The sequence below is a fragment of the Hippocampus zosterae genome, chromosome 1 (genome assembly GCF_025434085.1).
Source record: "Hippocampus zosterae strain Florida chromosome 1, ASM2543408v3, whole genome shotgun sequence".
Taxonomy (NCBI): domain Eukaryota; kingdom Metazoa; phylum Chordata; class Actinopteri; order Syngnathiformes; family Syngnathidae; genus Hippocampus; species Hippocampus zosterae.
The window spans coordinates 30,322,600-30,344,616 of record NC_067451.1 but is presented as its reverse complement, the minus strand read 5'-3'; the positions used below and the strand labels follow the sequence as shown (position 1 = coordinate 30,344,616).

The window sequence follows — 22,017 nt, the reverse complement described above, 5'->3', positions numbered from 1 at the left end:
TCTCAAATATTCATTCTGACTTTCTGTATGGAGTTCACAGAGACAAATTAAATGTGATGAACTCAAAAAATAGTGTTGCTGACAAGGGCGTAAAGTAATTCAGGTTTGCCCTTCTACGAGGACTGCAACTGACATGGAGAAATTCATAAGCAAACCCGAAAAAGACGCAGTGAACACGATGTCTGCTTTGGTCAAGTTAACATTTTGCACTGGAGAAGAACATTTACATGAATGCATCATGTAACTTTCATTACGTTAGTTAAATTTCCATTTAACTAACTGGAAATGTATTTCATTTCGGTAAGCTGCCCCGTATCAACATTCTTTTTGAAAGTGAAAGCTACTTCTTGGGAACTGATTAATCAGTTTCAGTTTAATGACACAAAGTTCTGAAACAAATTTGCTTAAATTACCTTTAATTGTACAGTATATTATTACAATTTATAGTTGTAATGCATGTAAAACTGCCACTCCTACAACATTCCTACGAAACCAAAATATCACTGGTGAGCTTTTTTTCGAACCGGCTGGAGGCGAATCATGTGGTCCTTGGTGGCTACCTGTTGGTGACCTCTGTCCTAGATATTTTGGTTTAACGGGTGTAAGCGGATCACCAAATCCACAAACCAATTTAGGTAAGACAAATTTGACTGTTTTCATTTAGAAGCTTGAAAAAGATGCTGGGTGGAAGGTTTTCCTCACCTAAACAGTCTAAATATAGGCAGTTTATGTTCAGTGAATTAATTATTGACCATATTCCACTATCCATGTAAGACACAACTGCCCTCGCTCAAGTTCCTATTTATGTATGACAAAAACGTGTTGCTTTTCCATTCAACTCCGTAAGCAGTAAACACAAAGTTGTAGCATATTTTCTTGTTATTTCATACAGCAGAAAACTTTCGTGAGAGCTCTGTCGGGAAAAGAAAAATCTTATTATACTCACTTTAACCTCCGGGGACTCGTGCTTTACAGATATTACCTTATTTGACAGAGAGATTAAATTCTCACTAGCCTTTTCCATCATGGGACATACTCAATGTACTGTATTAACTGTGGTGGGTGCGCTATTACAAAAGCTGCTTGATAACCTGGAGCTGTGCAACCAAATTTGACCTTTTGAAAACCTTGTTATTTCTTATGCTCAATGGTATTTGGGGGTCACCCAGCAATAACCCATACACCCCCTCAACCCAAAACCTCCCAGTCGCTTCCTCAGAGCCATGACAGCATTTACCTGTTGGCTTTGAATGAATTTCTAGTTCGGAATACTGACAGCTTGAAGAGGCTTTCCCTGCTTGAACATAACTCAGTCCGGTACATGTCAATACACTGTTGGTTACCTAGTCCATCACTCAGCAGAGTCAGTGAACTTAGCCTAGCACAATATGGACATCTAAGGATGCACTGTGTCCATTCCACTTGTGTGTGAATAGGGTATGGTTATAATAGTTTATGATTTTGATTTTGGTGAGATTTTATTTAATTTTGACTTTTTTTGTAATTATATGCAGTTAGTTTTAATTTTATTAGGAGGATTGTTGATTTGTTACTCACTTTTATTGAGTTGAAAAGGGATTTGTTTTAGTTGCTTTTCGTTTTAGTATTAGTTTTGTTCAAATATTGGATGGATATTTGTCGAGTGCAAAATTAACTGTGAGCTTCCTTCATCTGTGCAGATATACAGCAATACCAAAATAAATACATTTAAAATGAAACCCGAAAGCTCACGTATTTTAATTGACAAAGATGAAAATGAAGGACATTTTTAGTACATTTTTAGTTTTAAAATTTTAAATATATTTTTTTTGTTTTCATTTTATTTCATTATTGATTGTTTTTCTTCAAATTTTAATCAATGTTAATTTGTTCATTTTCATTAAATACGACACAAAGTGAGATATATGATTAAGAGTAAAATTGTATGACCTCTAGGTCATATAAAAACATTTCTGACATGGTATAAACATACAAGACACATTTTTCTAGCTTGACTTCTTGCATAACTCTTTATAAATGGTGTATACAGTATTGCTACCTTGAGATGTGGGCTTTTGTCAGGGGGTGTTAAATCATGTAAACCTCTGGTAAAAGTGCAGCATTGAAGAATTGTAATGCATTGCTCACACCACGATATATTTGATAAATGCAATATTATCAGTGTGTGCACATGCAAATGTCTGTTGTATTTGACATATTTTAAGGAATTTCACAGTGTAAAATATGTTACAGTGAAAACCACATTATGTTTCAATGCTGAACTCAAACACCAAAATCTTATCCAAAGCCTGTTTGATAACTTTGTTATGCTGTCTCTGACTTTAGCAATATGTTAAACTGAATGGATTAAAAAAAACACTAAGACTAAACACTGTCACATGCTGGTCAAAATACATGCACATTTACAATCTTAAATGGATGTATAGTTTACAATTATTGAATCCTGCCAATGTGTAAAAGCCAACTTCTCTCTCTCTCCCTCTCTCTCTCTCTCTCTCTCTCTCTCTCTCTCTCTCTCTTAGCCCATTACAAATGATATAGCTAATGACTGAAAGTACTCAGCCTAAGTGGTTGCTTGAGGGCAATTGTAAAGCAAATCCATGAAGCATAACGTCTAATAATAGCTTTATGCCACAAAGGATTTTCAGCAGGATAGAGAAAGCCCAAAGACCATCGTGATCTCTGCTTGGTCTCTGTGGGACGGGGCTAGTACCGTGCCTCGGTTCTGGTTCAACGTTTGTGCACACAGAGGCAGATGAAATTTGGTTTGAGTCTCTGATTTCGGAGGGTTGGGGGATATTGTGACCAATGAGATGCTTTCCAGCAATTATACAAAGAAAGCCCCACTAGCTTTGGATCACAACTGGTTATTAACATAAGGTAACCTATATTAGTCCTCTAACAATGAGACAATTGAGCTGCTTTTTCTATCATACAGAGAGCTCATAGAAAGATTTGGCCTGCATTTGTGCCTCACATTCGAGTAGACCATGACTGCTGCCCGTATCACTGAATCAATACATTTCTGTGCTTTTCCACAGATTTCAACTCAAGTATTTGATTTTGTTACCTGTATAGTTGGCAGCTTCACCACCTGTTGAATTTCCTTCAACCTTAAAGCTTTTGTTGTTGCTCGCAGCAGATGAATGCTTTCACCCCCCCCCCCCAACCCCCCAACGCCAACCCTCAAATTAGAATGCAGTACTTGACCAGCAGAGGCGCTGTAGAATTATCTCAAAATTAGTGGTGAGACGAAAGACACAGTCAGATATGGGATGTACAGCTACTTCCCCATTACAACAAAACCCCTCGCAGCAGTATTATTTGGCATAATACAATATTAGCATGGATTAGTGCAGTTCATTAGGTCAGAACAATTCAAAACCTAATCTCCCATTGCGTAAAAAAAACAGCCAGATCCCCATCCCTGTTGTGCAAGAAATTCAACAAAAGAATTGAAAAAAAAGCTGCTTGTGAGGAAGGCAACTTCTTCATCATTTCCATTATCATGTAAAGCAGCAGCCGCATGAGGGGGCTGTGTTTCTGATCCTTAGACTGATTGAAATTTGTTGCTCATAAGCGCGTGTGAGCACAATTCATGAATCAAAGTAAGGCAGACGGGAATGGTTTCACCTGGAAAAACGCCCTCCTATTAACTGCCATATAGCCTACCTAACGTGCTCAGGAAAGCGCCTCAATTCATCACCACCACCCAATGAATGCTAATGAGGCAAAATCAAAGTGCTCCTTTTTTTGAGAGGTCATAAATAGCTAATGTTTAAAACAAACAAACAAAAACATCCAAAAGTCCAACAATTACAAGAACTGCATCAATAGCCACTGACTTGTTCATTCAGACTGGACCAAACTGATTTTACAGGTTAGGACAATGGACCATTGTAGCCACAGTCGCATACGCCACGACTGAATTCTGCTGGTCAGGGTGGCTGCAGAAAGCATGCAAGTGATACATTTATACCAAGCATGGGCTAACTGACAAAACATCTTCTCAAGCCGCTCAGGAGCTGTTCATAAATCCCTCTTGTAAATGTTATATTAATGCCCGGGCTAACCTCGGTTGCTTTCGCCAGTATGTCGACAGATAAATGTAACACACCATCCTATTTATTTCCATATATGTCGTTCAAAAGTAGCACACCACAGAATGTTTGTTCCTGTCCGAATGTGATGATGTTTCAGTGGCTCTGCATCCCTGTTCAGGCAACTGGGCTTAAGGTAAAACGCTAACATTCACCAGTCGGTCGAGTAACTTTGCCTTTTCAGGCGATAAGCCAAAGTGCCAATTTGTCACAGTGAGGTGTGGGGAAGCGATCGCTCCCTACTCAATTATGACTGGGATGTACTTTATTCTCCAGGGAAAAGAATTCATCGTGATGAAGTGGCGATACCTTTACATTATACAAGCCGTGCGCCAAGACACAGTACATTGTGCTCTTGCCATAAATACGAATGGCATGCCATAGGCTTCACTCAAATTACACTTTTTTAAATATATATTAACAGTTTGTCAATGATGTTTTAACATTCAACTTGCATGTTTTTCTAAGTCTTGCCACACACATAAACGTTGCCTGAAACACAAGGCCGTTTAGTTATGTGCTGTTTGAATACTCGGGGGCACGATGTAAAAAGAGTACCGTATTTTCCGCACGAAAAGACGTACTGGATTATGAGGCGCACCTTCAATGAATGGCTATTTTGTAAAAATGTTTCATACATTAGACACTTTGCATTAAAAGGTGCAATTTACAATGCATCCACTAGATGGTGGTACGTTCCTTCCATTCAACTCTAGAGGCATCAATTCAACTTAAGAGGCGTTCATGACCGCCTCTGAAAAATGTAAATGCATTAGAGTTATTTTCAAGATCCTCTTATTTGTTTTCAAATCTCTAAATGACCTCACGCCACCTTACCTCTCTGTGCTCATCCGCCCCTACACACCTGCCCGGCGCCTCAGGTCTGCGGACCAGACATTATTAGAAGTACCAAGAACTAAGATGAGGCTCAGAAGGGATTGAGCCTTTTCTGTTGCTGGTCTCTCTCTCTGGAATGACTTCCCACTGAACATTCGGCAAGCCTCCTCGTTGCCCATCTTCAAAGCCCTCCTCAAAACTCACTTGTATTCTTTGGCATTCGACTCAGCACGACTTTGATTTGTTCTTGGTTTTACTGTTCGGTGCTTTCTACCGTCTTTGTTACTGATTTGTTTTACTGTTTATTGTATCTGTTAAATCGCTCCATGTACAGCACTTTGTATGCAGCGATGGCTGTTCGAAAGTGCTCTATAAATACAATTGAATTGAATTGAATTCACAAATGATGAAATCACAGTATAAATTCTGTAGGGGTGGGGGGGGCTATAGAATTTATTTTGTGATATCCTCGCTTGCTTTTCAGTTTTGATGTATTATTCTCAAATGTTTTCGTTTCATTGAAGTAATCGTAAGTATACTTTTTTCTGAGGCGGTCTTGAACGCCTCTCCGGTTGAATGGAAGAAGGCACGGAGACAGACAAAGACGTACCTGTATTTGTTGAGATTGTTTTAAAAAATTAACACAGCAGCTCTGCTTTTTTCGGAGCTGCGACACAAACTTATTTAATAAAGCAGCGACACAGCTCACTAAACCAACAGCAAGTTATAACATTGGAAGCATCTCTCCAAGAAGGAGCCATCTTGGAGTCGACGCATTACCGTAATGACCATACAAAAGACACACCGGATTTTAAGGCGCTCGTGAGCTTTTAAGAAAATGAAAAAAAAAATAGTGCGCCCTATAGTGCGTAAAATACGGTACATACAGTAGATAAATGATGAAGAAGAAATAAGAGACGAAGAACAGAGAGTCTGATGGATATACAAACAGTAATACGGATGTCATATTACCGTATTTTCATGACTATAAGGCGCCATTAAAAGTCTTAAATTTTCTCCAAAATGGACAGGACGCCTTATGGTGCGGAGCGTCCTTTATATGCGCTGAGTTCCAAAATCTGACTGACTGCCGACACGCTGTTTATATAGAGAAAAGGCGGAAGTGACTGTGGACAGGCATGCGGCAAAGAAGTCGGCCAATCAGTGAAGGGTGGGCGTGTATATATACATATATGGAGAGAGAGAGAGAAGGCAGACGTGAGAGAGGACAGGCATGGGGGGCAGAAGTCCGCCAATGGTGAAGGGTGTGCGTGTAAGTGGACGCTAAAGGCAAGCAGGTACCAACAACACCTGTATAGAGTGTGGCAATGTGCATTGTTGCAAAACAACTCCGGTTTTGGTTTCCAAGAACCCCTGAAAATAAATTCAACAAAGAGACATGCCTACGAAGCTCAGTTCAAACTTAAAGCCACCGGTTATGCTTTTGGCATGCGTGCCCATCTCACAGCAGCGGTGAAAAAACAAGTCAAGCAAATGAACTCTGAGCTTGCCGTTATTCCCGGAGGCTTGACTAAAGAACTCCAACCGCTGGACATTGGCATCAACCGGGCGTTCAAAGTAAAGTTGCGAACGGCATGGGAACAATGGATGATCGGTGGCAAACACAACTTTACAAAGAGTGAGAGGCAGCGCTTGGCATGTTACGCCACAATACGCAACAACGAGAGGGAACGCTGCGTTTTTGATGGATTACGGTACTTGCACAATTGTTCAATTCTTTCTACACACGCGCGCTGCCACCATGTTTCGCTCTGCTCTTTACTTTCAAATGTGGGAAAGCTTCACACGAGAGAAATGTTGACTTTGCTGTTGCTGCTCCTTCTTTCCGCTCGGCAATGCGTAGCAACTCACACTAGCGTGATGCATTTCATGACAACTGGGATGTGCAGTCCTCTGCTTCTGATACAGAGGATGAGGACTTTGATGGATTTCTGGGTGATGATTGATCGAAAAACGTGAGAACATTGTACGATGGCTAAATAAAATACACCCGAACTCAGTTCTGCTTTCGTTGCCTTTTTAAAAACGTGTTTTAGCTTGTATCTGTATGTCTTGGCATGCTACCGTATGCTTCAAGCTAACGTGTTAGCGTACGCGCATGCATGCCGTATGTTTAAGCTGGCGTATGTTTTATCACTGTAAAACTGCGGCCATTGGTACAGTGCGGTCTGTCTATGTGTAAAATACAGAAATGTCACCCATTAATGAGACTGCGCCCAACCGTACGGTGCGTCGAATAGTCGTGAAAATACGGTACCTCTGTGAGTTAACTATCAATCACTTAATCACTTAATTCTGTTTTGGCAAAGTGCCACACTGCAGCGGCTTTGTGAAATAAGCACGGCTGGCTTGACATGCTTAGCCTCAATCACCATCCCGCGTCGTTTGCAGGCAGCTAACAGTGTTGTCATCGGAGTCTACATCGGTAAACTGGTAGAGTGTTAGTATCAAAGCATTTTCTTAAGTACGAGTACAGTCGTACAGTAGCGGTATCGATACTGGTACTGTTATCGGAATCAACGTGTCCCCCCAGTATGCACAAAAATGTGTGGCGGGCCTAACGGATCCATGTGCAACAAAAGTCCAACACACAGAACAATATTTATTTGCTGGTCTGACAGCGTGACCATCCTGAACAAGAAAAAAACGAGTCGCTTGACAAAGCCATGAGATGAACAATAGGCCTGCGTACAAATAATGAGCTCCTCCTTTCCCAGTAAGCAGATCGGTGGTGTTCTGCTGTTGTTTACTGACAAACTCATCGAAAAGATTGATCTTTTCATCACAGCACAGGCTCACGATTTCTACCAAAATGATACACGCTCAGATGAACATAAAATACTTTCACTTGGTATTGTTAAAAAATTGAATTTTGATATTCGTTGGGGGGGGGGGGGGGGGGGACATGCACACATACACGGCACACAGAGAACGTCTTCAAGCCGGACGGGAGCAACAACGGCGGTTTGATCTGTGCTTGAGCTCCACTTTTTTTTTTTTCAATGGCAAATCCCAAAGATGTAAGGGAGCATATGTCTGACATTTAACAGCTACGCAAAGTAATCAAGGAGGGCGCTCTGCAAAGGCTTTCTTCCATCTCCGTTGTCAAAAACCTGCTAATGGGTGCAAGCGGCTGCACATCAGCATGCACACGCGCAGACAATTAAAATGCTCCTGAGACAGCAGAACGATTCTTTATCCGCATCAAAGCATGGAGAATTGAAATCCACAGCAACAGATAAGACATCAATCTTTCTCAATGCGCCGTGCAAACAAATATGATTACGGACAGGATGGTTTCCCCTTTAGAATTGCTTTATCTGCTCACAGGTTACCACAGCAGCAGATAACCAAGATAGCACTAGATATGAGGTGAAGGTGATGTCCCGTAACTCTCAGGCTTTGTGACAATGCAATAATGTCAAAGGCACATTGAATTTCAAGTGTAAAACTACTTGTAATCCCACACTGGCACCGTGAACGTACCATCGCCTAACCCAGGGGTGCCCAAACTTTTTTGAATCGAAGATCTACTTTTCGATCAACTAACCTCCCGGGATCTACTCTTACCGGCGCGCGCGCACACGCACACGCACACACTCACGCACACACACACATATACACACGCGCGTGCGCGCGTGCACGCCATGATGAGAAACAGCCTGTAACGGAGGCATGCGACGCACTTTTGCAGCCTGTTAACTATCGTAGCTCACACGTACCGTTTTAAAGTGCTTCCCTGAGCCCTCCTCGATTCCTATTCTTTGCTCGTGCCCTTGGTGAATTGTACACGAAGCAAACTCTGAATGAGAATCATGACGATAAAAGATAGAGCGCAACAGCTCTGATCACAAGCTGCAATTGCAAACTGCTGAGCGCTAACAACTTCCGGTGACGTAATGACGCGCCACCGTAAATTTAAGATTTACCTGCTTTATTTTATTTTTAAAATATTTTTTTTGTGAAAATGAGACTGATAATATGATTAGTGTGCAGTGTATATTAACACAGAAAATATATTAATAACATGAACAAAGACACACAAATGGTTGTTTGTTTTTTTTTCTTCTCGACACGCCTCGGATCTACTTGGGAACTGTCTTAGATCTACTGGTAGATCAGGATCTACCTAATGGGCACCCCTGGCCTAACCAAACCGAGATCAACTCATAATCAATCGATGAAAATAATAATTTGGCATCTGGACATTAACAGTGTGCAACCACTGGCATTTAAAGTGTGAACATTACTGATGCGACGGACCGTACTGGCTTTTTTAAGACTTAATGTAACAGCTTTAAAATATTCATGGTTACTGACTTTTGCGTGTTCTATTTAAAGGCGGTGGTCCGATTTGAACATTTGGGAGTTGTGGTATAACTATACATTACATTCATTGGCTAAATGGCTTCACTTTTTGAAATATTCTTGGAAAATGACAAGGGGTTTTCTCTTTCTTATTGGCAATTCATATTGAGTACAGTAGTATAAATTGCAAGAAGATTAGGTTGCAGAGAATCGGCTCCTTCATTTTTTATTGGAATGGGCGGTTTAAATAATTTCAAATGTTTTTTTCCCCCCCGGAAGAATTGTCATAATGATACATCATAATGATACATCATGCGTGAGTACGTATGCATGTGCATGTGGAGGTTGGATATCCTTTTCGGTCAAAAAAATGGCTGTACACCTCCGCCCTAAAGCTTGATTCAAGTCGCATTCAGAAAGCAACTTTCGCAAAACGTGTTGGAGCTCCTCGTGTCAAAATTGCTACCATTCAGCTTGACTGTCACGTGGCAGCAAGGGAGTGAAATTGCAGTGTCTCTTATCCAGTCAGTAGGAGGATGTGGAGTGACAATAGTGTTGTTTAGCCCCCCTCAAAAAAAATAACTTGGGCGTTATCTTCAAAGGGCTGTTTGCAGACATGCACGGCGGAGAATCCCAGTTGCCATCATTCAACATTCAGAGATGCTCTTGTCAACTCCACTTGTCAATGTGTTAAAATGCAATTTAAAATACCCAAAGTGGGATTAAGATTTGCCAGTGGCAGCTTATGAGGCTTTAGTGAACAGCATGCTCACATTCACAAAGAGGTATTAGTAAATAAAAATAAATAAAAAAAGACCACCCTTGTCACTTCAATCTGTGAGGACTTGACCGCGGTTGGTTAGAGTCCAGCTTCAGATGAAAGTCTTGAAATTGGTACCGGAGTCCTGAATTTCTGGATTTCATTCAGTAGCAGTGGTTCTGTTTCAAACTAAAAAGCTTTGGAAAAGCCTCTGGTGCTATTTTGTTTTTGAAAAGCCTGTGTGACATTCATACCGAGGGTCCTGCAGTGCAAACTTGATCCAGACACCTGCCTTCACTTTCTGATTGGGTTTTATCAGTCACTTGTCACAGACAATGTCAGGAAAACGGCAGCCTGCCCGAGTGACTCAGAAATGGAGCAGTGTTGTGGGTGGAGATCATTTGCACATTTTTGATCCTCAAGCTTGAAGGTTGTGTCAGCCGAAGGCTTATTAAATTATTGCCGCTTTTGTTTTGCAACCCACTCCAGGTCCTTTTGAACCGTGTTGGCAAGTTAGAAAACATTTCATTTATTTGACATGTATCTGGAGCAACAAACCATGATGACGGCAACAAAACACAACACAAATACAATTTGCCTTTATTTTTAAGGTTGGAGCTTCTTGAATTATTAAGGGCTAACGGACCAACGGATTTTATCTTCAATTTTTTTTATTGTAACATTATAGCTTCAACCAAGATCTTACTCCCATTCTTACTGTATACCAAGGCTATGTGTAAGTGGTCATCGTCTAATTTAGAATACTACATAGTACACTCTTAACATTGATGGGTCAAAAAACAAAACAAAAAAATAAAAACATGGATGAAATTAAGTTGGATCGAATTGCCCCACGTAGTGGGTTGGCCTCTTTTGGACACAAATTTTATTATTATTATTATTATTTTTGTGGATATCAATTACAAAGAGGAATTTGATTAGATTTAGCTTGATAGGATAATTGAAAACATGATAAATCATTTGGTTGTTATTTTTTAGGATACATTTTGCAGGAATGACCTTGAATGTTATGAACTCTCATCAATGCCGGTGTTGTATTGAACAGAACAATTTGGCCTCGTGAAATGTCTGTGTGGAGGTATGGGTGGTTCAACCTCCCACAGCTGCTGACGTCTTGTTGCACCTTCCTGAGATCACAAAAAAGTTGAGGCAGATTCAACAGCACCTCCGACGCATGCCGTGAGGAAGTGCACATCTGTTTCACAGCACTTTCTTCACGATTAGTCAACAATCAATGAACAGAATTTTTATTGACAAGTTGACAAAAAAGCGCAATGATTATGCCCATCCCTTGTACTGGCAGTGAAGTTTGACCATGAATCATAGGCAGATAGCAAATACAAGGTCAAGTCAAGACCACGAACTCCTAATGTTTAACAATCTTCCACCAAAACAGCTGCTATCTGAGTGATACACAGCCATAGTGCAAGCGCAAAAAGGAAAATGTTGTTTGAGATATGCACAAGCCACAAACCAAACGGCGTCCAATTAGGCTGCCACACATGGTGTAATAAATTGGTAACAATGTAAATGTCTACATGACAACCAAGTGTATTGGTTGCACCTGCAGGATAGCGTCCATTTGTTTTATGTCTGCCAGGGCATAATGAGAAAGCAGGCACCCAGTGGGAGTGAGCCTGATTTATTTTGTTTTGTGTCACATTATCTAGCCGTCCTGTCACCTTCAAATAACGACAGCTTTATTGGATTTCGCCACACCTACAGCCACCGCCATCAAGGGCGCTGACCAGAATTTCCTGTGGCGCCATGCTGCCCTCCCCAAGGCCTCATTTGAAACTGCCAGCTGGAACTGATGAATACTAATGGCATGATGATGTTAGCAAAGCAACTTCAATGATGACTTGGAGTCCCACAAGGAAAACAAGAATGTGTCAAGTCGAGGTATATTGGCCTCAAGATATTATGACTCAAAACACATTTGCAGGATATCAATCACGTGCCAAAACAACAGGTGGTGAGACAAATCCAAACAATATCAATTTCAGCGAATCATAACACTGAAGATTGCAGTGCAAAAGGACAATGTGCGAATATGCGCAAGAGAAAATGGCAATCAAGGGAAAAAAAGGGGGTAATCAGACAGGTGGACTGAAATTCATTTTTGCATGTATACTCGAATCAATTCTTCACCCTACCAGCCATTGTATACACATGTACGGTATACTGAATAAGCGATTTGATTTTTCACTTCATTAAGACATTACTCATGACTTCGGGGTCCGACTTCAACAGCGGCTCAATGGCCCAAAGCCACCACATGACTGTGCAAGGCCACCCGCGGTTCACTGACGCTAGCCCGATCAGGCCACTACAAACTCAACATAAATAAATGTGCCAAAATCAGCATGTTCTTGCTTTTTTTTATATCCAATATTAAATATTTTGAGATTGTCTCCTTTATTTGAACAACCATCTTTGCTCTTTTTATCGCCACTGTCCAGATTCCATCGCCCTTAATCAATGTGCATTGTGCACTCCGTGCATGCATTTTGACAACTTAATCTACAAGCCTTACTATTTCATCGACCAATAGGCTATATATAATTATAAATTTCATTTAAATATTGTTTTAAATCAGAACATCCATATGATATTGAGCAGAGTGTCAATATTTCATAAGTAGCAGCCTTAATTTGCCAACTGACACCACAGTATGTACACTCAGGCATTTTGGCCACGAAGACGACCCGCCTCTCGACTTCATCCAACAGTAGGCCGAAATATGCCCAAATTATACAACTATGAATTTCGTTAAGTATTGTACAGTATTGAATCACATTCTATATTTATTAACTATTTTTGATTAGTGGAAAGAGTGGATTTTTTGTTGAGCAGCTGCATCAGCCACTGCTACTGTATACTCACGTGCATTTTTCCACAAAGTGTACACGTGTTACAATTTGATCTACAAGTAGGCCAACAAAAATAATCCTGAATTCTGTTCAATATTTTTTAAATCACAAAATCTATAGCCTGGAAAATGGGAGATTGTGGATACATTTTTTTTTCTTCAGCGGCTGCTTTGTTCCTCCGTATTTGCATTTGTGCATTTTGGCCGCTCAACCCACACTCTTCACTATTTCATCCACAGGCAGCCTTTATGAATTTCCTTAAGTATTGTTTTAAATCAGAGCCGGTGTCTTTTTTTTTTTGCAGAACTTGGCTCATTTTGGCTGACTGGGCCACCACCCGAAAAGGCTGAAATGTCCGGTTCCGGACTGCCCACATTAGAAGGGTTGGTAAAGCTCATGGAAACAGCACGACAAGGGCTGGAGCAGCAAACACAGTCGAGTGATATTGACTGTTTCTGTGCAAGCAGTTTATTTTTAGTACTAGCATAGTCTCCCCATTTTTCAGCAGATTTTTTTGCACTTTTTAGTCCAAAATCAATCAATACTTTAAAAATAAGCCCCTTGGACCCAGATGGACAGAAGATACATTTTTCCTGATCCCACAAGCCACAGGAATACAATAGGTGGCAATTGTAAAAATACTGGTCGATATGTCACATACACGTTTCCTCAAAGGTGCTCCAAATCCCCCATAACAGGAATATTTATGCCCATGCATTCCGTGTGTTAAGGTTGTCTTCACATGTACATTCAGGCATCCACCCGAGTAGTTTGACAACAGATGAACGTGCGTGACAATTATAAAGAGTAAATAGTGTGACAAAGCCAATTGGATTTCCTGCTGGTCCGTGAACACTACAAACAAGTATTTTCCAGCACAAGTAAGCTGCTTCCCCTCTCAAAGTTGGACTAGAGAGAGAGAGAGAGAGAGAGAGAGAGAGAGAGAGAGAGAGAGAGAGAGAGAGAGAGAGAGACAGAGAGACAGAGAGACAGAGAGAGAGAGAGAGAGAGAGACAGAGAGACAGAGAGACAGAGAGACAGAGAGACAGAGAGACAGAGAGAGAGAGAGAGAGAGAGAGAGAGAGAGAGAGAGAGAGAGAGAGAGAGAGAGAGAGAGAGAGAGAGAGAGAGAGAGAGAGAGAGAGAGAGAGAGAGAGAGAGAGAGAGAGAGAGAGAGAGAGAGAGAGAGAGAGAGAGAGAGAGAGAGAGAGAGAGAGAGAGAGAGGAATAATTATTCAGGAAAGTCCACTCCTAGTAACATCACGTTCGGCAAAGCAGCAACGCTGCCTGAAATCTACAATAGCAAAACAGACAGCTGTTGACCCCGGTTGCAATCAGGTGGGTGGGCGGTTGGGCCAGGTCCCAGACGTACAAACTCATCGCTGAGGTGAAAGAGTAGGGAGGGAAAGAGGAAGAGAACATTAATGTATCATTCACCGAAGTGCTACACCGACCCCGAGTGTCCTTCTAGATGAAAACATAACGGTAATGAAAATACTATTGATCGTGGTCACTTCCTTTCAGACATATCAGGCCGTTATCCTCTTCCCCTTTGTAGTTTGGAAGGAAAATGTAAAGTGTTAAGAGGAATCCTCTTGAGCACTATGCCATAATAACCGCGCAACCTGAAGCTACTGAAGTGCCGTAGTGATTTAGAACAAAAAAATGCCAATATGTATTCCACCAGCTAGATTGGTTTGAAAAAGTTTGAAAAAAATGCTTTTCCAACGGTAAATAGCCATTTTGGCAGTTCAAGTTAACCTCAGCTGGCACTGAGAAAGAGGCGGGACTCCTGACTTGATCCACCTCCATGATTTTGCAGCCATGTGAGTCTCCGCAGCAGCAGACATCATCTCTGCTTTGATCTTGGGACAAATCCATTGCAACTGCGGGGGAGTTGCGTTGAAGCCTCGCCGGCAAGCAAACAGTGCTGGGAAAAATAACACCAACATTTAAACAACCAACGCTGAATGTTTGAACGTCTGAAATCTATTCATTAGTTAGCCCTTTGCTGTCTTGTCTCAGCGGGATCACTACGTCAATATAAAAATCTTCAGAGATGATCTGTGGTCAGTAGACCAATAACAAAGAAAAGTACCCTCAAGTGCTTGAACACATGCGCTATTATATGGACCCGTAGGGAGACTGTGTGAACATGCATGAAAAGACACGCTCGCCAGTGAGCTAGGATAACCATCTCACGCGTGTGCAGCCCTCCTGCATTTTTAAATTAAAGACAGAAAGATAGCACGGCCACATCCACTGGGTGGCAACTCCCAATGATTTCCTAAAGTTTAGGAAATGGATACAACCAAAGGTCAATGGTTTATTTTTCATGATCTCTTATCACAGATGCTCACACCTTTCTGGAAGGTGTGATACACCGCTACACCAGAGGTTCTCAACCTTTTTTTTTTTTTCTATACTGTACTCACTGTGTAATATTGTTTTCAGGCCAAGTATCCCATAACCCACAAAAAGCCGTTTTGGATGGAAGGGGCGGTGGGGGGGGGGCTTAAAACAGTGCGGTGTCATCAGTGTTTGATTTTTTCAACTTTGGAATTCCGTTCTCGAGAACCATTTGGAAATGAAAAGATACAACTTTGAAAAATAAAAACGCAATAATTAATTCATAAGGTTTGTGCGTGTAAATACACAGATCTGTTCTGAAATAGAAATTAATTTAATTTGAAATAAAATTGCACTCAACTGTATTCATAGAGCACCTTCAGACTGAAAACTGATTGACTCTTCTTGACACTTGACTCCTCTCGCTTTCCTTACACGAGGAAGCATTGCTTCCTCGTGAAGCGTTCCATTGTGAGCAGACGTGTTCAATAAAGATTTTTTATTTCTTTTTAAAGAGCTTGATTTCGGTTTTCAAACATATCGGTTTTCGAACAGGCTTCTGGAACGGATCATGGTCGAAAACCGAGGTATGACTGTAAATGTAAAACCTGCTACAATGTCGAGTGTGCACTGGCGCTTTCTATCGCTACTTGTGTATATGCATTAGGGGATCCTTGCGGTGAAATTAAACCATCAGTAAAAACTGAACAAATACGGCAGAGTTGAAGATAAAAGTGTCACAGGAGCTTTGATGGCAAGAACCCAACATGCAACAGAATTAAAGAGGCTAGATATTACAGCTAACTAAACCTGTGGGTCTCAGCAACGTCCATAGGGAGACTTGGATACATGCTGTGTGACCTCCGAAATTGGGAAAAATAAGAGAAAACCAGTCTGACTTTGAAGAAAAATCTCGTGAGGTCTTTTGGGTTCACAACATACTGTCTGTGGGGGAGAAAAGCCTTATTACACATATTTAATGCTGTCACCACCACTAGATGCTCAGGCTCGGAGCACTGCAGCATTTATTGACACTGGGAGGGCTAGTGTTCTCCCGCTCATGTTTTGACTCCGAGTGTCATAGAAACAAAGATTTAGTGCGACATCGCTGATGCCAACTTTTGCACTGCCATGCTTTGCAAAAACATGGCACATTCAAGTGCCTGGCTCAGAATTCCGAGGCAATGCAGAAGACAAAATTACAACACAAAATAGCATAAACGGTTCAGTGAGTTTCTCAAAACCAGACGCACATTTTGTTTCAGGATTCAACCTTGGGAGAAGAGCGTGATACTATAAAGGAAGCGCGACTTGGACTAGTTTCGGCACAGAGTGACATCTGGGATGGTGCACAGCTGTCAATCATTTTGCCCCTGTTCGCTTGGGGCTCTACCTTCTATTGAGATTGCTATTCCAATGAATAGCAATCAAACAACGATCCCAAATTGACACCCTTTTCTTTTTCTTTCACGATACTCAACATGAGAGAGGTCCACATCTCCCAAAATGCTATCTCGAAAACAACCGTTTAAGAGTTGAAGTTGAAGAAAGGTTTCATGGCCGCATCCTTCTTTTACCCCGACATTGAGACAGTGGCTATGACAGCATTAAACTACGTAAATAGATTCACATTTGACCGCTGGCAGCCATACGAAAAAAGGCATTTTGCATTGTCTACAGTACTCGTAAATTTGCATCTAATCAAAATGAAGCGAGAATAAAGCGTTTATCATGCAGTTAATTTTTTGTACCCACAGAAATTTTTCAAAATTGGTCATTCAAGCAGCTACTCTCATGAATTTGCACAAAGTTTTGTTTTAACAACTCTCAAACTGTAGTTTTCCCAGTTCATTTGTTGATGAGCTTCTGGAAGCAGTCAATGACTAGCCCATGAAGGAGTTTCATTTTGTATTAATTAATTCAGTAAATTCATGTCACGAATAATACGCTGCCAGAGCTTATGCAACAAGAGTCTCGTCACATGATCCGCTCCTGTTCCGGGATCATATGGACTATGAACCGTCATAAAATGGTTCATAGTCTTCCAGTCAATTTGCTCAAGATATATGCAAACTTTGATCAGGGGCACAGGCTGAAGTTTTTTAGTGGGAATGACCTAAAACGTGATGGTCATATGATGATGATGATGATGATGATGATGCACACGTACTTACACGCATTTGTCATCTCACAACTCTGCGATTGTGAGTTCTGTCTTGGATACGAAGTGTACATGGCTCAGAAGTCATTGCTTATCATACCATCCACAGTCAGGATTTCATGAACTAAAAACATACCCATTGACAGAACTTTTCCCGACACATAAGCATTTTGGAACATATGTCTCAGGAAAAAGCAACAATTTGCTGATCATAAATTCTTGTTGTGGTTTTTTTTTTTTTGCTTTATTTGGGTGCACTGATTTGCTAGTTAACAGTCAGTCGGGGTAAGAAATTGTCACTAACGGCCAACGCCGTTTTGCATACTGGCGATTTCCCGCTCATCCATTTAAATCAAAGCTGAGAAGCACAATGGCAATCTCCTGATTCTTCACTATTCTATTCTGCTCTTCATTTCAGTTTGTTCCTGATTGGTATGTGTGTGCATTTGACATTGGACTTTGTGATAAACAATGACTTCTTAGCCATGTTGACTGCATGGTAAGGTGTGAAATATTTCATTTTTTTGAAAGAGTCTGTGTGCAACTCAAGACTTATTCAGATCGAGGGTCACTCTACTTATAAATGCATGGTGGCCGAGCATCCAAGCGCCGCAGTGCAATGCCACCATGTGGAAATGGCAGTAAGGCAGAACTAATTACGTACTAGACAGAATCACACAACACACTATCCAGAATATGACGATAGTTGCTAAAATTAAAATTTGTGAATGAACATCAACTTTTCAAGAAGGGAAATCATATAATACAAATTGTTATTTTGTGTTTGTAACTTGGAATGTAAAATGCAACTGCAGGTGATGCATGTGAATACAAAAGTGTGTATCTCAGCATACAGTAGGGCTGGATGATTATGAACAAAATCTTGAACAACATAACACTACTAAGCAAGAAACATGGTGTATGCAGGTTACACAACGTTGGGAATGCGCCGCATCGTTCTGTGCATGAATCGTTTTTTCTTTGATTATAAGAGAAACTCAAATCGAAATCATGGTTGGATTTCAACAATTAACTACTCATTATTGAAGGGGCTGGCAATTTAGCTTCAAGCATATGGCCCTATAATTGTTCTTTGGTTTATATCTGTCATGACACTTCTCTGTAGGTTTGCGGCCACTGTCACAAATGAAAGCCTGCAGCCTTCGTGGGGTCACCATTTTCTTTTCAGTAGCTCACACAACCAGCCTTTGTTCCTCATAGCACAATCTGCAGATGCCATTAGTGGCGAGGGAGACAGTGATATTTAGTGACAGCCAATGACTCTTGTGGTAAAGAAAGTGCCCTGAAGTCATCAGAGTGTCACACACGGAGCCAAAATACACATGGCCCATTCTGTGAGTCCACCTTTGTTCTTGCTATCTGTGGACAGGAGGCTAACTCTGGGAGGGGGGTGTCAGGTGGGCATCACCCGCCACAGGCCAAGTTGTGCCACAGCACAAAGCTTACAGCCCTGCTTGTCAAACATGCTGCACGACAATACAAAGGGGAAAATTAGCAGAGGAGCGTGCCTCTGATTTTGCTGCAAGAGGCAGTTTTTTTTTTGTCTTCACATTACGTTTGTGACTGCTGTCCTGACATTTATGGCCTGAGCTCAAAAACATGCAGAAATTCAGTAGGCGGCTGGGAGGAATGATAACAGAGGAGCTACATGGTCTGTTTGGGGCTGATAACTCAGACTCAGCATAAATCAAATACCTTCTGGCCATTCAAATAATTCGTAGTTGGGCATCATCTGTTGAGAGGGGGGTAGAAGAAATCACAGCAAGAATGTATCATCCATCCCAAATGAAATGTGCAGACATGTAAAATTATATCTTCCCAATGAAAGACTCGTACTGTGTCGCATTCCTTTTTTTTTCAAGACATAATTCAAAGAAGCTAGTTTCAACACTGCAAATTGGCCACAACTGTAACTTTTGCAGCTACCTCATTTTCAGATGCCAAATTGTGAGAACACATTTTTATTTCCGCTCCCATTAGGTACAGAAATGAACCAATGGCATTTGATGACATCTTGTCTTTGGGGCCATCTAACTTCGGTCAACAGAGAGTAAATCAACTTGTGGCTCATTTGTGTAATAAAAAAAAAAAATACGCAGTGTACAAACAATACCACAGACCACTCTATAGGCCCTTAATAGCTTCGCTTGGCTCCGTCATGCTTATGGGACTTGGGAGACAGCTTTTTGCTTTAGGACCATCCGGCTCTTGGAGGCTCCATGCATTAACAATGGCTGAACACAAAATGGCACCCAGTTACAGAGATGTACAGTGAGACGTCAATTGAACAGACCCTTGCTTCAGAAAAATAGTGTCCGGTTGACTCCAAAAGCTCCTTTGTACTTGTGCAATACCTTTCAAAGTACTGTATTTTAGTGCCAGAACTGAATTGAATGGGGCACAATTCGCCACAACACCAGCAAATGGTGCTACGTTGCATGAACAGACTTTCACCTCAAAGGTAAAAATGAAAGGCTGGACATAACCTTAGCATCGCCATAAGCACACAGTTCACATCTAGGCATTCATGTCTTTGTACTCAGTGGCTTGTCATGTACACGTCTGTCCAACTATTTTTAGTGCTTTACTTTTTTTTTGGAAAGCTCGTATCGATGGAATCTAATCATAACAGAGGTGAAAAAAAAAGGGAAGCGCTCATTCGGTGGCTCATAAACGTGAAGTACGCCATGAGCCTCATGCTCATGCACCAACAAGGCTATGTTTGGACCAACTTAAAAACTTTCCAAACAGTTGCAATTGTTTTTTTAAAAACATTTATTTGCAATACTTTTTGCGTACATGAGGCACTTTTAAGCCACGAAAATAATTTAGTACTTCGATGTAACAGGGAATCGGCCCTAAAGGGCGACCCCTCGCGTCAATTAGTCCTCTGTAGACAGATGGAAGCTTCATGACGGAGCACTGAGCTCGGTGCTAGAAGTGCTTTTAAGAGACTTTTGGAAGTCAAGGTTTTTGATGAACAAGGAGGCCGTAAGGGAGAAGACCACAAAAACAAAACCCCACACACATTTCAGAATCCCGTTCGCCTTTAATGAGTGTGGAGGGCTGAGGGAATCGACTGATTAATATAAATGGAATGTGAAAGGTAAGACAAGCCTGATAAAAGAGCTGAAGGCTGCTGAGCTAAAAGAACCTTTTGTAGATATTAGAATCGTTATCCAAGTTAGAGAGTCTTTTATATCTACATGGGACTGAATTTAATCTTCAGCCTGTGAACACGAGTGGGACAAATCCTTTCTTATAAATCTGGACAGGGACTGGGAGACTTCCACAGCCAAGTGTACAGAGATAAAAGATGCCAATGATCTGGAAATGATTACTTCTCTTACTTCTTTTGAAAAAGCCATGGATTTTCCCAGTGCAGGAGATGGCAAAAATGTAATGGAAATTTTTAATAAAGAGGCACTTTCAACAATGACATTTCCAACAACAATCAGCCTTAGCCGGATGAGTTACGTAATCATCACTTTGGCGGGAATGTCAAAGCAAAGCCGTAAAAAGCACATGTGGCAGACCAAGAAATAAGCTTGTTGATGACTCCTCCTGAAACAAATCTACCCAACTTTTCACCCAAGAACTTGGGGGACAAACCAACATTTTGTTTTTGCAGAACAAACTTGAATATCATTTTTTTCCCTCAACCAACAGGCCATCGGTTAAAGACACACAAATAACGAGAAAAGAAACAGTCAATATATTAGCAGATCGGTGTTGTTTGAGCCATGGGGTTTCGTTTATGAGACATCGAATTACTAGTTATGTGGGAGTTGATGTGTACTCTTGTGGGGATGTGCTGTTAGTCAAAACAATAAAAAGTGAAAGGGGGGTCAGACTGAGGAGGTAAATTACGGATAACATCAGTTACAAATGTGCTCAGTCCCCTTGTGTTTGCTCTTTTAAGCTTTATTTACTGCCATTCTTCATCTGAAAGGCAAAATGGAAAGAGCGTAATGAAGAATGTTAAAGTACACCGTTTTCCTTCGTCTCTCAGGAAAATGTTTGCAGCGACATGTTTTTTTTGTTTTTTTAACAAAAGAACTATTTCGTTATGGATTAAGTCATGAGTGTTCTATAATCCTGTGCAGGATTGAAAATGAACAGACAACTTCGGTGTTCTTAGCCGACTGGAGTAAATGTCCTGTAACAGGAAGGCATGACGTTCAGGTTATGTTTCAAATTAGGCTTTATAACGAGGATTTGGGCTTGATTCTAGGAATTAATAATAGGTTCACAATTCGTAAAAGTGAGATTAATCTTCTGAACGATTTGACCAATATTAGCTGTTTGATCCATTTTTTTAAACACACAAGACAAATGACATTACAACCCCCCCCCTACCAAAAAAAAAGGGTGCTGATATATGTTAAAACATGCGAGAGGGCATCACGGGCATGCGAGAGCCTTTCCCAGCTACCTTCAGGCAGCAGGTGGGTTCCACCGTGAACTGGTTGCGAGCTAGTCAAAGGGCACACATAGACAAACAACCACTCACACTCATAATCACACCTAAGAACGATTTTAGAGCATTCAATCAACCTACCATGC

The 22,017-nt window shown here is 41.0% G+C and overlaps 1 protein-coding gene and 1 long non-coding RNA gene across 7 annotated transcripts in view; one reads left to right on the top strand and one right to left on the bottom strand.

The window, feature by feature from the left end:
- LOC127608325 (uncharacterized) overlaps nucleotides 1-5,328 on the top strand; it is a 77,873-nt gene extending 72,545 nt beyond the window's left edge. Inside the window, exon 2 of the long non-coding RNA XR_007964248.1 lies at nucleotides 4,982-5,328. This is a non-coding gene — a long non-coding RNA (uncharacterized LOC127608325). The remainder of the gene's footprint in view (nucleotides 1-4,981) is intronic.
- unc5a (unc-5 netrin receptor A) overlaps nucleotides 1-22,017 on the bottom strand; it is a 207,462-nt gene that overhangs the window by 166,525 nt on the left and 18,920 nt on the right. The gene's annotated exons all lie outside the window — the stretch shown is intronic.